The following is a 14,628-nucleotide window of genomic DNA, read 5'->3' as shown; positions in this document are numbered from 1 at the left end:
TCGGAGCTCACCGGCCAGTTATTGGTTCTTTCGATAGGCCTAGTAATGCAGATTAACATAATTAAAAACCAATCAGTTCTACCTTGCGAGAATATAAATATATCGGGAAAACCAATTGACCCCGATTTTATAAGACCTTCTATTTCGATATCGTTTTCCGTAATTAAAATCAATTTCGCTCGGCTCGTGTCGGAGCTCACCGGCCAGTTATTGGTTCTTTCGATAGGCATAGTAATGCAGATTAACATAATTAAAAACCAATCAGTTCTACCTTGCGAGAATATAATTTTATCGGCAAAACCAATTGACCCCGATTTTATAAGACCTTCTATTTCTAGAACTATTTCCGTAATTAAAATCAATTTCGCTCGGCTCGTATCGGAGCTCACCGGCCAATTATTGGTTCTTTCAATAAGCCAAGTAATGTAGATTAACATAGTTAAAAACCAATCAGTTCTACCTTGCGAGAATATAGATATATCGGCAAAACCAATTAACCCCGATTTTATAAGACCTTCTATTTCTAGAACTTTTTCCGTAATTAAAATCAATTTCGTTCGGCTCGTGTCGGAGCTCACCGGCCAGTTATTGATTCTTTCGATAGGCCTAGTAATGCAGACTAACATAGTTAAAAACCAATCAGTTCTACCATGCGAGAATATAAATATATCGGGAAAACCAATTGACCCCGATTTTATAAGACTTTCTATTTCGAGAACTTTTTCCGTAATTAAAATCAATTTCGTTCGGCTCGTGTCGGAGCTCACCGGCCAGTTATTGGTTCTTTCGATAGGCCTAGTAATGCAGATTAACATAATTAAAAACCAATCAGTTCTACCTTGCGAGAATATAAATATATCGGGAAAACCAATTGACCCCGATTTTATAAGACCTTCTATTTCGATATCGTTTTCCGTAATTAAAATCAATTTCGCTCGGCTCGTGTCGGAGCACGCAGGCCAGTTATTGGTTCTTTCGATAGGCATAGTAATGCAGATTAACATAATTAAAAACCAATCAGTTCTACCTTGCGAGAATATAATTTTATCGGCAAAACCAATTGACCCCGATTTTATAAGACCTTCTATTTCTAGAACTTTTTCCGAAATTAAAATCAATTTCGTTCGGCTCGTGTCGGAGCTCACCGGCCAGTTATTGGTTCTTTCAATAGGCCAAGTAATGTAGATTAACATAGTTAAAAACCAATCAGTTCTACCTTGCGATAATATAGATATATCGGCAAAACCAATTGACCCCGATTTTATAAGACCTATTTCGATAATTGTTTCCGTAATTAAAATCAATTTCGTTCGGCTCGTGTTGGAGCTCACCGGCCAGTTGTTGGTTCTTTCGATAGGCCTAGTAATGCAGATTAACATAGTTAAAAACCAATCAGGTCTACCATGCGAGAATATAAATATATCGGGAAAACCAATTGACCCCGATTTTATAAGACCTATTTCGATAATTGTTTCCGTAATTAAAATCAATTTCGTTCGGCTCGTGTCGGAGCTCACCGGCCAGTTGTTGGTTCTTTCGATAGGCCTAGTAATGCAGATTAACATAGTTAAAAACCAATTCTTTCTACTTAGCGAGAATATAAATATATCGGGAAAACCAATTGACCCCGATTTTATAAGACCTTCTATTTCGATAATTGTTTCCGTAATTAAAATCAATTTCGTTCGACTCGTGTCGGAGCTCACCAGCCAATTATTGGTTCTTTCAATAGGCCAAGTAATGTAGATTAACATAGTTAAAAACCAATCAGTTCTACCTTGCGATAATATATATATATCGGCAAAACCAATTGACCCCGATTTTATAAGACCTATTTCGATAATTGTTTCCGTAATTAAAATCAATTTCGTTCGGCTCGTGTCGGAGCTCACCGGCCAGTTGTTGGTTTTTTCGATAGGCCTAGTAATGCAGATTAACATAGTTAAAAACCAATCAGTTCTACCATGCGAGAATATAAATATATCGGGAAAACCAATTGACCCCGATTTTATAAGACCTTCTATTTCTAGAACTTTTTCCGAAATTAAAATCAATTTCGTTCGGCTCGTGTCGGAGCTCACCGGCCAGTTTTTGGTTCTTTCGATAGGCCTAGTAATGCAGATTAACATAATTAAAAACCAATCAGTTCTACCTTGCGATAATATAGATATATCGGCAAAACCAATTAACCCCGATTTTATAAGCCCTTCTTGTTCTAGAACTTTTTTCCGTAGTTAAAATCAATTTCATTCGGCTCGTGTCGGAGCTCACCGGCCAGTTATTGGTTCTTTCGATAGGCCTAGTAATGCAGATAAACATAATTAAAAACCAATCAGTTCTACCTTTCGAGAATATAAATATATCGGCAAAATCAATTGACCCCGATTTTATAAGACTTTCTATTTCGATAATTGTTTCCGTAATTAAAATCAATTTCGTTCGGCTCGTGTCGGAGCTCACAGGCCAATTATTGGTTCTTTCAATAGGCCTAGTAATGAAGATTAACATAGTTAAAAACCAATCAGTTCTACCATGCGAGAATATAAATATATCGGCAAAACCAATTAACCCCGATTTTATAAGCCCTTCTTGTTCTAGAACTTTTTTCCGTAGTTAAAATCAATTTCATTCGGCTCGTGTCGGAGCTCACCGGCCAGTTATTGGTTCTTTCGATAGGCCTAGTAATGCAGATAAACATAATTAAAAACCAATCAGTTCTACCTTTCGAGAATATAAATATATCGGCAAAATCAATTGACCCCGATTTTATAAGACTTTCTATTTCGATAATTGTTTCCGTAATTAAAATCAATTTCGTTCGACTCGTGTCGGAGCTCACCGGCCAATTATTGGTTCTTTCAATAGGCCAAGTAATGTAGATTAACATAGTTAAAAACCAATCAGTTCTACCTTGCGAGAATATAGATATATCGGCAAAACCAATTAACCCCGATTTTATAAGACCTTCTATTTCTAGAACTTTTTCCGTAATTAAAATCAATTTCGTTCGGCTCGTGTCGGAGCTCACCGGCCAGTTGTTGGTTCTTTCGATAGGCCTAGTAATGCAGATTAACATAGTTAAAAACCAATCAGTTCTACCATGCGAGAATATAAATATATCGGGAAAACCAATTGACCCCGATTTTATAAGACTTTCTATTTCGAGAACTTTTTCCGTAATTAAAATCAATTTCGTTCGGCTCGTGTCGGAGCTCACCGGCCAGTTATTGGTTCTTTCGATAGGCCTAGTAATGCAGATTAACATAATTAAAAACCAATCAGTTCTACCTTGCGAGAATATAAATATATCGGGAAAACCAATTGACCCCGATTTTATAAGACATTCTATTTCGATATCGTTTTCCGTAATTAAAATCAATTTCGCTCGGCTCGTGTCGGAGCTCACCGGCCAGTTATTGGTTCTTTCGATAGGCATAGTAATGCAGATTAACATAATTAAAAACCAATCAGTTCTACCTTGCGAGAATATAATTTTATCGGCAAAACCAATTGACCCCGATTTTATAAGACCTTCTATTTCTAGAACTTTTTCCGAAATTAAAATCAATTTCGTTCGGCTCGTGTTGGAGCTCACCGGCCAGTTATTGGTTCTTTCAATAGGCCAAGTAATGAAGATTAACATAGTTAAAAACCAATCAGTTCTACCATACGAGAATATAAATATATCGGGAAAACCAATTGACCCCGATTTTATAAGACCTATTTCGATAATTGTTTCCGTAATTAAAATCAATTTCGTTCGGCTCGTGTCGGAGCTCACCGGCCAGTTATTGGTTCTTTCAATAGGCCAAGTAATGAAGATTAACATAGTTAAAAACCAATCAGTTCTACCATGCGAGAATATAAATATATCGGCAAAACCAATTGACCCCGATTTTATAAGTCCTTCTATTTCTAGAACATTTTCCGTAATTAAAATCAATTTCGTTCGGCTCGTGTCGGAGTTCACCGGCGAGTTATTAGTTCTTTAAATAGGCCTAGTAATGCAGATTAACATAATTAAAAACCAATCAGTTCTACTTTGCCAAAATATATATATATCGGGAAAACCAATTGACCCCGATTTTATAAGACCTTCTATTTCGATAATTGTTTCCGTAATTAAAATCAATTTCGTTCGGCTCGTGTCGGAGCTCACCGGCCAGTTATTGGTTCTTTCGATAGGCATAGTAATGCAGATTAACATAATTAAAAACCAATCAGTTCTACCTTGCGAGAATATAATTTTATCGGCAAAACCAATTGACCCCGATTTTATAAGACCTTCTATTTCTAGAACTTTTTCCGAAATTAAAATCAATTTCGTTCGGCTCGTGTTGGAGCTCACCGGCCAGTTATTGGTTCTTTCAATAGGCCTAGTAATGAAGATTAACATAGTTAAAAACCAATCAGTTCTACCTTGCGAGAATATAAATATATCGGGAAAACCAATTGACCCTGATTTTATAAGACCTTCTATTTAGATAATTTTTTCCGTAATTAAAATCAATTTCGTTCGACTCGTGTCGGAGCTCACCGGCCAATTATTGGTTCTTTCAATAGGCCAAGTAATGTAGATTAACATAGTTAAAAACCAATCAGTTCTACCTTGCGAGAATATAGATATATCGGCAAAACCAATTAACCCCGATTTTATAAGACCTTCTATTTCTAGAACTTTTTCCGTAATTAAAATCAATTTCGTTCGGCTCGTGTCGGAGCTCACCGGCCAGTTGTTGGTTCTTTCGATAGGCCTAGTAATGCAGATTAACATAGTTAAAAACCAATCAGTTCTACCATGCGAGAATATAAATATATCGGGAAAACCAATTGACCCCGATTTTATAAGACCTATTTCGATAATTGTTTCCGTAATTAAAATCAATTTCGTTCGGCTCGTGTCATAGCTCACCGGCCAATTATTGGTTCTTTCAATAGGCCAAGTAATGTAGATTAACATTGTTAAAAACCAATTCTTTCTACTTAGCGAGAATATAAATATATCGGGAAAACCAATTGACCCCGATTTTATAAGACCTTCTATTTCTAGAACTTTTTCCGTAATTAAAATCAATTTCGTTCGAATCGTGTCGGAACTCACCGGCCAGTTATTGGTTCTTTCAATAGGCCTAGTAATGTAGATTAACATAGTTAAAAACCAGTCAGTTCTACCTTGCGAGAATATAAATATATCGGGAAAACCAATTAACCCCGATTTTATAAGACCTTCTATTTCTAGAACTTTTTCCGTAATTAAAATCAATTTCGTTCGGCTCGTGTCAGAGCTCACCGGCCAATTATTGGTTCTTTCAATAGGCCAAGTAATGAAGATTAACATAGTTAAAAACCAATCAGTTCTACCATGCGAGAATATAAATATATCGGGAAAACCAATTGACCCCGATTTTATAAGACCTATTTCGATAATTGTTTCCGTAATTAAAATCAATTTCGTTCGGCTCGTGTCGGAGCTCACCGGCCAGTTATTGGTTCTTTCAATAGGCCAAGTAATGAAGATTAACATAGTTAAAAACCAATCAGTTCTACCATGCGAGAATATAAATATATCGGCAAAACCAATTGACCCCGATTTTATAAGTCCTTCTATTTCTAGAACATTTTCCGTAATTAAAATCAATTTCGTTCGGCTCGTGTCGGAGTTCACCGGCGAGTTATTAGTTCTTTAAATAGGCCTAGTAATGCAGATTAACATAATTAAAAACCAATCAGTTCTACTTTGCCAAAATATATATATATCGGGAAAACCAATTGACCCCGATTTTATAAGACCTTCTATTTCGATAATTGTTTCCGTAATTAAAATCAATTTCGTTCGGCTCGTGTCGGAGCTCACCGGCCAGTTATTGGTTCTTTCGATAGGCCTAGTAATGCAGATTAACATAATTAAAAACCAATCAGTTCTACCTTGCGAGAATATAGATATATCGGCAAAACCAATTAACCCCGATTTTATAAGCCCTTCTTGTTCTAGAACTTTTTTCCGTAGTTAAAATCAATTTCATTCGGCTCGTGTCGGAGCTCACCGGCCAGTTATTGGTTCTTTCGATAGGCCTAGTAATGCAGATAAACATAATTAAAAACCAATCAGTTCTACCTTTCGAGAATATAAATATATCGGCAAAATCAATTGACCCCGATTTTATAAGACTTTCTATTTCGATAATTGTTTCCGTAATTAAAATCAATTTCGTTCGGCTCGTGTCGGAGCTCACAGGCCAATTATTGGTTCTTTCAATAGGCCTAGTAATGAAGATTAACATAGTTAAAAACCAATCAGTTCTACCATGCGAGAATATAAATATATCGGGAAAACCAATTGACCCTGATTTTATAAGATCTTCTATTTAGATAATTTTTTCCGTAATTAAAATCAATTTCGTTCGACTCGTGTCGGAGCTCACCGGCCAATTATTGGTTCTTTCAATAGGCCAAGTAATGTAGATTAACATAGTTAAAAACCAATCAGTTCTACCTTGCGAGAATATAGATATATCGGCAAAACCAATTAACCCCGATTTTATAAGACCTTCTATTTCTAGAACTTTTTCCGTAATTAAAATCCATTTCGTTCGGCTCGTGTCGGAGCTCACCGGCCAGTTGTTGGTTCTTTCGATAGGCCTAGTAATGCAGATTAACATAGTTAAAAACCAATCAGTTCTACCATGCGAGAATATAAATATATCGGGAAAACCAATTGACCCCGATTTTATAAGACCTATTTCGATAATTGTTTCCGTAATTAAAATCAATTTCGTTCGGCTCGTGTCATAGCTCACCGGCCAATTATTGGTTCTTTCCATAGGCCAAGTAATGTAGATTAACATTGTTAAAAACCAATTCTTTCTACTTAGCGACAATATAAATATATCGGGAAAACCAATTGACCCCGATTTTATAAGACCTTCTATTTCTAGAACTTTTTCCGTAATTAAAATCAATTTCGTTCGAATCGTGTCGGAACTCACCGGCCAGTTATTGGTTCTTTCAATAGGCCTAGTAATGTAGATTAACATAGTTAAAAACCAGTCAGTTCTACCTTGCGAGAATATAAATATATCGGGAAAACCAATTGACCCCGATTTTATAAGACCTTCTATTTCTAGAACTTTTTCCGTAATTAAAATCAATTTCGTTCGAATCGTGTCGGAACTCACCGGCCAGTTATTGGTTCTTTCAATAGGCCTAGTAATGTAGATTAACATAGTTAAAAACCAGTCAGTTCTACCTTGCGAGAATATAAATATATCGGGAAAACCAATTGACCCCGATTTTATAAGACCTATTTCGATAATTGTTTCCGTAATTAAAATCAATTTCGTTCGGCTCGTGTCGGAGCTCACCGGCCAGTTATTGGTTCTTTCAATAGGCCAAGTAATGAAGATTAACATAGTTAAAAACCAATCAGTTCTACCATGCGAGAATATAAATATATCGGCAAAACCAATTGACCCCGATTTTATAAGTCCTTCTATTTCTAGAACATTTTCCGTAATTAAAATCAATTTCGTTCGGCTCGTGTCGGAGTTCACCGGCGAGTTATTAGTTCTTTCAATAGGCCTAGTAATGCAGATTAACATAATTAAAAACCAATCAGTTCTACTTTGCCAAAATATATATATATCGGGAAAACCAATTGACCCCGATTTTATAAGACCTTCTATTTCGATAATTGTTTCCGTAATTAAAATCAATTTCGTTCGGCTCGTGTCGGAGCTCACCGGCCAGTTATTGGTTCTTTCGATAGGCCTAGTAATGCAGATTAACATAATTAAAAACCAATCAGTTCTACCTTGCGAGAATATAGATATATCGGCAAAACCAATTAACCCCGATTTTATAAGCCCTTCTTGTTCTAGAACTTTTTTCCGTAGTTAAAATCAATTTCATTCGGCTCGTGTCGGAGCTCACCGGCCAGTTATTGGTTCTTTCGATAGGCCTAGTAATGCAGATAAACATAATTAAAAACCAATCAGTTCTACCTTTCGAGAATATAAATATATCGGCAAAATCAATTGACCCCGATTTTATAAGACTTTCTATTTCGATAATTGTTTCCGTAATTAAAATCAATTTCGTTCGGCTCGTGTCGGAGCTCACAGGCCAATTATTGGTTCTTTCAATAGGCCAAGTAATGTAGATAAACATAGTTAAAAACCAATCAGTTCTACCATGCGAGAATATAAATATATCGGGAAAACCAATTGACCCCGATTTTATAAGACCTATTTCGATAATTGTTTCCGTAAATAAAATCAATTTCGTTCGGCTCGTGTCGGAGCTCACCGGCCAGTTATTGGTTCTTTCGATAGGGGTAGTAATGTAAATTAACATAATTAAAAACCAATCAGATCTACCTTGCGAGAATATAATTATATCGGCAAAACCAATTGACCCCGATTTTATAAGACCTTCTATTTCTAGAACATTTTCCGTAATTAAAATCAATTTCGTTCGGCTCGTGTCGGAGTTCACCGGCGAGTTATTAGTTCTTTCAATAGGCCTAGTAATGCAGATTAACATAATTAAAAACCAATCAGTTCTACTTTGCCAAAATATATATATATCGGGAAAACCAATTGACCCCGATTTTATAAGACCTTCTATTTCGATAATTGTTTCCGTAATTAAAATCAATTTCGTTCGGCTCGTGTCGGAGCTCACCGGCCAGTTATTGGTTCTTTCTATAGGCCTAGTAATGCAGATTAACATAATTAAAAACCAATCAGTTCTACCTTGCGAGAATATAGATATATCGGCAAAACCAATTAACCCCGATTTTATAAGACCTTCTTGTTCTAGAACTTTTTTCCGTAGTTAAAATCAATTTCATTCGGCTCGTGTCGGAGCTCACCGGCCAGTTATTGGTTCTTTGGATAGGCCTAGTAATGCAGATAAACATAATTAAAAACCAATCAGTTCTACCTTTCGAGAATATAAATATATCGGCAAAATCAATTGACCCCGATTTTATAAGACTTTCTATTTCGATAATTGTTTCCGTAATTAAAATCAATTTCGTTCGGCTCGTGTCGGAGCTCACAGGCCAATTATTGGTTCTTTCAATAGGCCAAGTAATGTAGATTAACATAGTTAAAAACCAGTCAGTTCTACCTTGCGATAATATAAATATATCGGGAAAACCAATTGTCCCCGATTTTATAAGACTTTCTATTTCGAGAACTATTTCCGTAATTAAAATCAATTTCGCTCGGCTCGTATCGAAGCTCACCGGCCAATTATTGGTTCTTTCAATAGGCCAAGTAATGTAGATTAACATAGTTAAAAACCAATTCTTTCTACTTAGCGAGAATATAAATATATTGGGAAAACCAATTGACCCCGATTTTATAAGACCTTCTATTTCTAGAACTTTTTCCGTAATTAAAATCAATTTCGTTCGGCTCGTGTCGGAGCTCACCGGCCAGTTGTTGGTTCTTTCGATAGGCCTAGTAATGCAGATTAACATAGTTATAAACCAATCAGTTCTACCATGCGAGAATATAAATATATCGGGAAAACCAATTGACCCCGATTTTATAAGACCTATTTCGATAATTGTTTCCGTAATTAAAATCAATTTCGTTCGGCTCGTGTCATAGCTCACCGGCCAATTATTGGTTCTTTCAATAGGCCAAGTAATGTAGATTAACATTGTTAAAAACCTATTCTTTCTACTTAGCGAGAATATAAATATATCGGGAAAACCAATTGACCCCGATTTTATAAGACCTTCTATTTCTAGAACTTTTTCCGTAATTAAAATCAATTTCGTTCGAATCGTGTCGGAACTCACCGGCCAGTTATTGGTTCTTTCAATAGGCCTAGTAATGTAGATTAACATAGTTAAAAACCAGTCAGTTCTACCTTGCGAGAATATAAATATATCGGGAAAACCAATTAACCCCGATTTTATAAGACCTTCTATTTCTAGAACTTTTTCCGTAATTAAAATCAATTTCGTTCGGCTCGTGTCGGAGTTCACCGGCGAGTTATTAGTTCTTTCAATAGGCCTAGTAATGCAGATTAACATAATTAAAAACCAATCAGTTCTACTTTGCCAAAATATATATATATCGGGAAAACCAATTGACCCCGATTTTATAAGACCTTCTATTTCGATAATTGTTTCCGTAATTAAAATCAATTTCGTTCGGCTCGTGTCGGAGCTCACCGGCCAGTTATTGGTTCTTTCGATAGGCCTAGTAATGCAGATTAACATAATTAAAAACCAATCAGTTCTACCTTGCGAGAATATAGATATATCGGCAAAACCAATTAACCCCGATTTTATAAGCCCTTCTTGTTCTAGAACTTTTTTCCGTAGTTAAAATCAATTTCATTCGGCTCGTGTCGGAGCTCACCGGCCAGTTATTGGTTCTTTCGATAGGCCTAGTAATGCAGATAAACATAATTAAAAACCAATCAGTTCTACCTTTCGAGAATATAAATATATCGGCAAAATCAATTGACCCCGATTTTATAAGACTTTCTATTTCGATAATTGTTTCCGTAATTAAAATCAATTTCGTTCGGCTCGTGTCGGAGCTCACAGGCCAATTATTGGTTCTTTCAATAGGCCAAGTAATGTAGATAAACATAGTTAAAAACCAATCAGTTCTACCATGCGAGAATATAAATATATCGGGAAAACCAATTGACCCCGATTTTATAAGACCTATTTCGATAATTGTTTCCGTAAATAAAATCAATTTCGTTCGGCTCGTGTCGGAGCTCACCGGCCAGTTATTGGTTCTTTCGATAGGGGTAGTAATGTAAATTAACATAATTAAAAACCAATCAGATCTACCTTGCGAGAATATAATTATATCGGCAAAACCAATTGACCCCGATTTTATAAGACCTTCTATTTCTAGAACATTTTCCGTAATTAAAATCAATTTCGTTCGGCTCGTGTCGGAGTTCACCGGCGAGTTATTAGTTCTTTCAATAGGCCTAGTAATGCAGATTAACATAATTAAAAACCAATCAGTTCTACTTTGCCAAAATATATATATATCGGGAAAACCAATTGACCCCGATTTTATAAGACCTTCTATTTCGATAATTGTTTCCGTAATTAAAATCAATTTCGTTCGGCTCGTGTCGGAGCTCACCGGCCAGTTATTGGTTCTTTCTATAGGCCTAGTAATGCAGATTAACATAATTAAAAACCAATCAGTTCTACCTTGCGAGAATATAGATATATCGGCAAAACCAATTAACCCCGATTTTATAAGACCTTCTTGTTCTAGAACTTTTTTCCGTAGTTAAAATCAATTTCATTCGGCTCGTGTCGGAGCTCACCGGCCAGTTATTGGTTCTTTGGATAGGCCTAGTAATGCAGATAAACATAATTAAAAACCAATCAGTTCTACCTTTCGAGAATATAAATATATCGGCAAAATCAATTGACCCCGATTTTATAAGACTTTCTATTTCGATAATTGTTTCCGTAATTAAAATCAATTTCGTTCGGCTCGTGTCGGAGCTCACAGGCCAATTATTGGTTCTTTCAATAGGCCAAGTAATGTAGATTAACATAGTTAAAAACCAGTCAGTTCTACCTTGCGATAATATAAATATATCGGGAAAACCAATTGTCCCCGATTTTATAAGACTTTCTATTTCGAGAACTATTTCCGTAATTAAAATCAATTTCGCTCGGCTCGTATCGAAGCTCACCGGCCAATTATTGGTTCTTTCAATAGGCTAAGTAATGTAGATTAACATAGTTAAAAACCAATTCTTTCTACTTAGCGAGAATATAAATATATTGGGAAAACCAATTGACCCCGATTTTATAAGACCTATTTCGATAATTGTTTCCGTAATTAAAATCAATTTCGTTCGGCTCGTGTCATAGCTCACCGGCCAATTATTGGTTCTTTCAATAGGCCAAGTAATGTAGATTAACATTGTTAAAAACCAATTCTTTCTACTTAGCGAGAATATAAATATATCGGGAAAACCAATTGACCCCGATTTTATAAGACCTTCTATTTCTAGAACTTTTTCCGTAATTAAAATCAATTTCGTTCGAATCGTGTCGGAACTCACCGGCCAGTTATTGGTTCTTTCAATAGGCCTAGTAATGTAGATTAACATAGTTAAAAACCAGTCAGTTCTACCTTGCGAGAATATAAATATATCGGGAAAACCAATTAACCCCGATTTTATAAGACCTTCTATTTCTAGAACTTTTTCCGTAATTAAAATCAATTTCGTTCGGCTCGTGTCAGAGCTCACCGGCCAATTATTGGTTCTTTCAATAGGCCAAGTAATGAAGATTAACATAGTTAAAAACCAATCAGTTCTACCATGCGAGAATATAAATATATCGGGAAAACCAATTGACCCCGATTTTATAAGACCTATTTCGATAATTGTTTCCGTAATTAAAATCAATTTCGTTCGGCTCGTGTCGGAGCTCACCGGCCAGTTATTGGTTCTTTCAATAGGCCAAGTAATGAAGATTAACATAGTTAAAAACCAATCAGTTCTACCATGCGAGAATATAAATATATCGGCAAAACCAATTGACCCCGATTTTATAAGTCCTTCTATTTCTAGAACATTTTCCGTAATTAAAATCAATTTCGTTCGGCTCGTGTCGGAGTTCACCGGCGAGTTATTAGTTCTTTCAATAGGCCTAGTAATGCAGATTAACATAATTAAAAACCAATCAGTTCTACTTTGCCAAAATATATATATATCGGGAAAACCAATTGACCCCGATTTTATAAGACCTTCTATTTCGATAATTGTTTCCGTAATTAAAATCAATTTCGTTCGGCTCGTGTCGGAGCTCACCGGCCAGTTATTGGTTCTTTCGATAGGCCTAGTAATGCAGATTAACATAATTAAAAACCAATCAGTTCTACCTTGCGAGAATATAGATATATCGGCAAAACCAATTAACCCCGATTTTATAAGCCCTTCTTGTTCTAGAACTTTTTTCCGTAGTTAAAATCAATTTCATTCGGCTCGTGTCGGAGCTCACCGGCCAGTTATTGGTTCTTTCGATAGGCCTAGTAATGCAGATAAACATAATTAAAAACCAATCAGTTCTACCTTTCGAGAATATAAATATATCGGCAAAATCAATTGACCCCGATTTTATAAGACTTTCTATTTCGATAATTGTTTCCGTAATTAAAATCAATTTCGTTCGGCTCGTGTCGGAGCTCACAGGCCAATTATTGGTTCTTTCAATAGGCCTTGTAATGAAGATTAACATAGTTAAAAACCAATCAGTTCTACCATGCGAGAATATAAATATATCGGGAAAACCAATTGACCCTGATTTTATAAGACCTTCTATTTAGATAATTTTTTCCGTAATTAAAATCAATTTCGTTCGACTCGTGTCGGAGCTCACCGGCCAATTATTGGTTCTTTCAATAGGCCAAGTAATGTAGATTAACATAGTTAAAAACCAATCAGTTCTACCTTGCGAGAATATAGATATATCGGCAAAACCAATTAACCCCGATTTTATAAGACCTTCTATTTCTAGAACTTTTTCCGTAATTAAAATCAATTTCGTTCGGCTCGTGTCGGAGCTCACCGGCCAGTTGTTGGTTCTTTCGATAGGCCTAGTAATGCAGATTAACATAGTTAAAAACCAATCAGTTCTACCATGCGAGAATATAAATATATCGGGAAAACCAATTGACCCCGATTTTATAAGACCTATTTCGATAATTGTTTCCGTAATTAAAATCAATTTCGTTCGGCTCGTGTCATAGCTCACCGGCCAATTATTGGTTCTTTCAATAGGCCAAGTAATGTAGATTAACATTGTTAAAAACCAATTCTTTCTACTTAGCGAGAATATAAATATATCGGGAAAACCAATTGACCCCGATTTTATAAGACCTTCTATTTCTAGAACTTTTTCCGTAATTAAAATCAATTTCGTTCGAATCGTGTCGGAACTCACCGGCCAGTTATTGGTTCTTTCAATAGGCCTAGTAATGTAGATTAACATAGTTAAAAACCAGTCAGTTCTACCTTGCGAGAATATAAATATATCGGGAAAACCAATTAACCCCGATTTTATAAGACCTTCTATTTCTAGAACTTTTTCCGTAATTAAAATCAATTTCGTTCGGCTCGTGTCAGAGCTCACCGGCCAATTATTGGTTCTTTCAATAGGCCAAGTAATGAAGATTAACATAGTTAAAAACCAATCAGTTCTACCATGCGAGAATATAAATATATCGGGAAAACCAATTGACCCCGATTTTATAAGACCTATTTCGATAATTGTTTCCGTAATTAAAATCAATTTCGTTCGGCTCGTGTCGGAGCTCACCGGCCAGTTATTGGTTCTTTCAATAGGCCAAGTAATGAAGATTAACATAGTTAAAAACCAATCAGTTCTACCATGCGAGAATATAAATATATCGGCAAAACCAATTGACCCCGATTTTATAAGTCCTTCTATTTCTAGAACATTTTCCGTAATTAAAATCAATTTCGTTCGGCTCGTGTCGGAGTTCACCGGCGAGTTATTAGTTCTTTCAATAGGCCTAGTAATGCAGATTAACATAATTAAAAACCAATCAGTTCTACTTTGCCAAAATATATATATATCGGGAAAAC

The sequence above is a fragment of the Leiobunum rupestre genome, chromosome 4, assembly GCF_980474605.1.
Source record: "Leiobunum rupestre chromosome 4, qqLeiRupe1.1.hap1, whole genome shotgun sequence".
Taxonomy (NCBI): domain Eukaryota; kingdom Metazoa; phylum Arthropoda; class Arachnida; order Opiliones; family Sclerosomatidae; genus Leiobunum; species Leiobunum rupestre.
Note: the sequence above shows the minus strand (reverse complement) of the source record.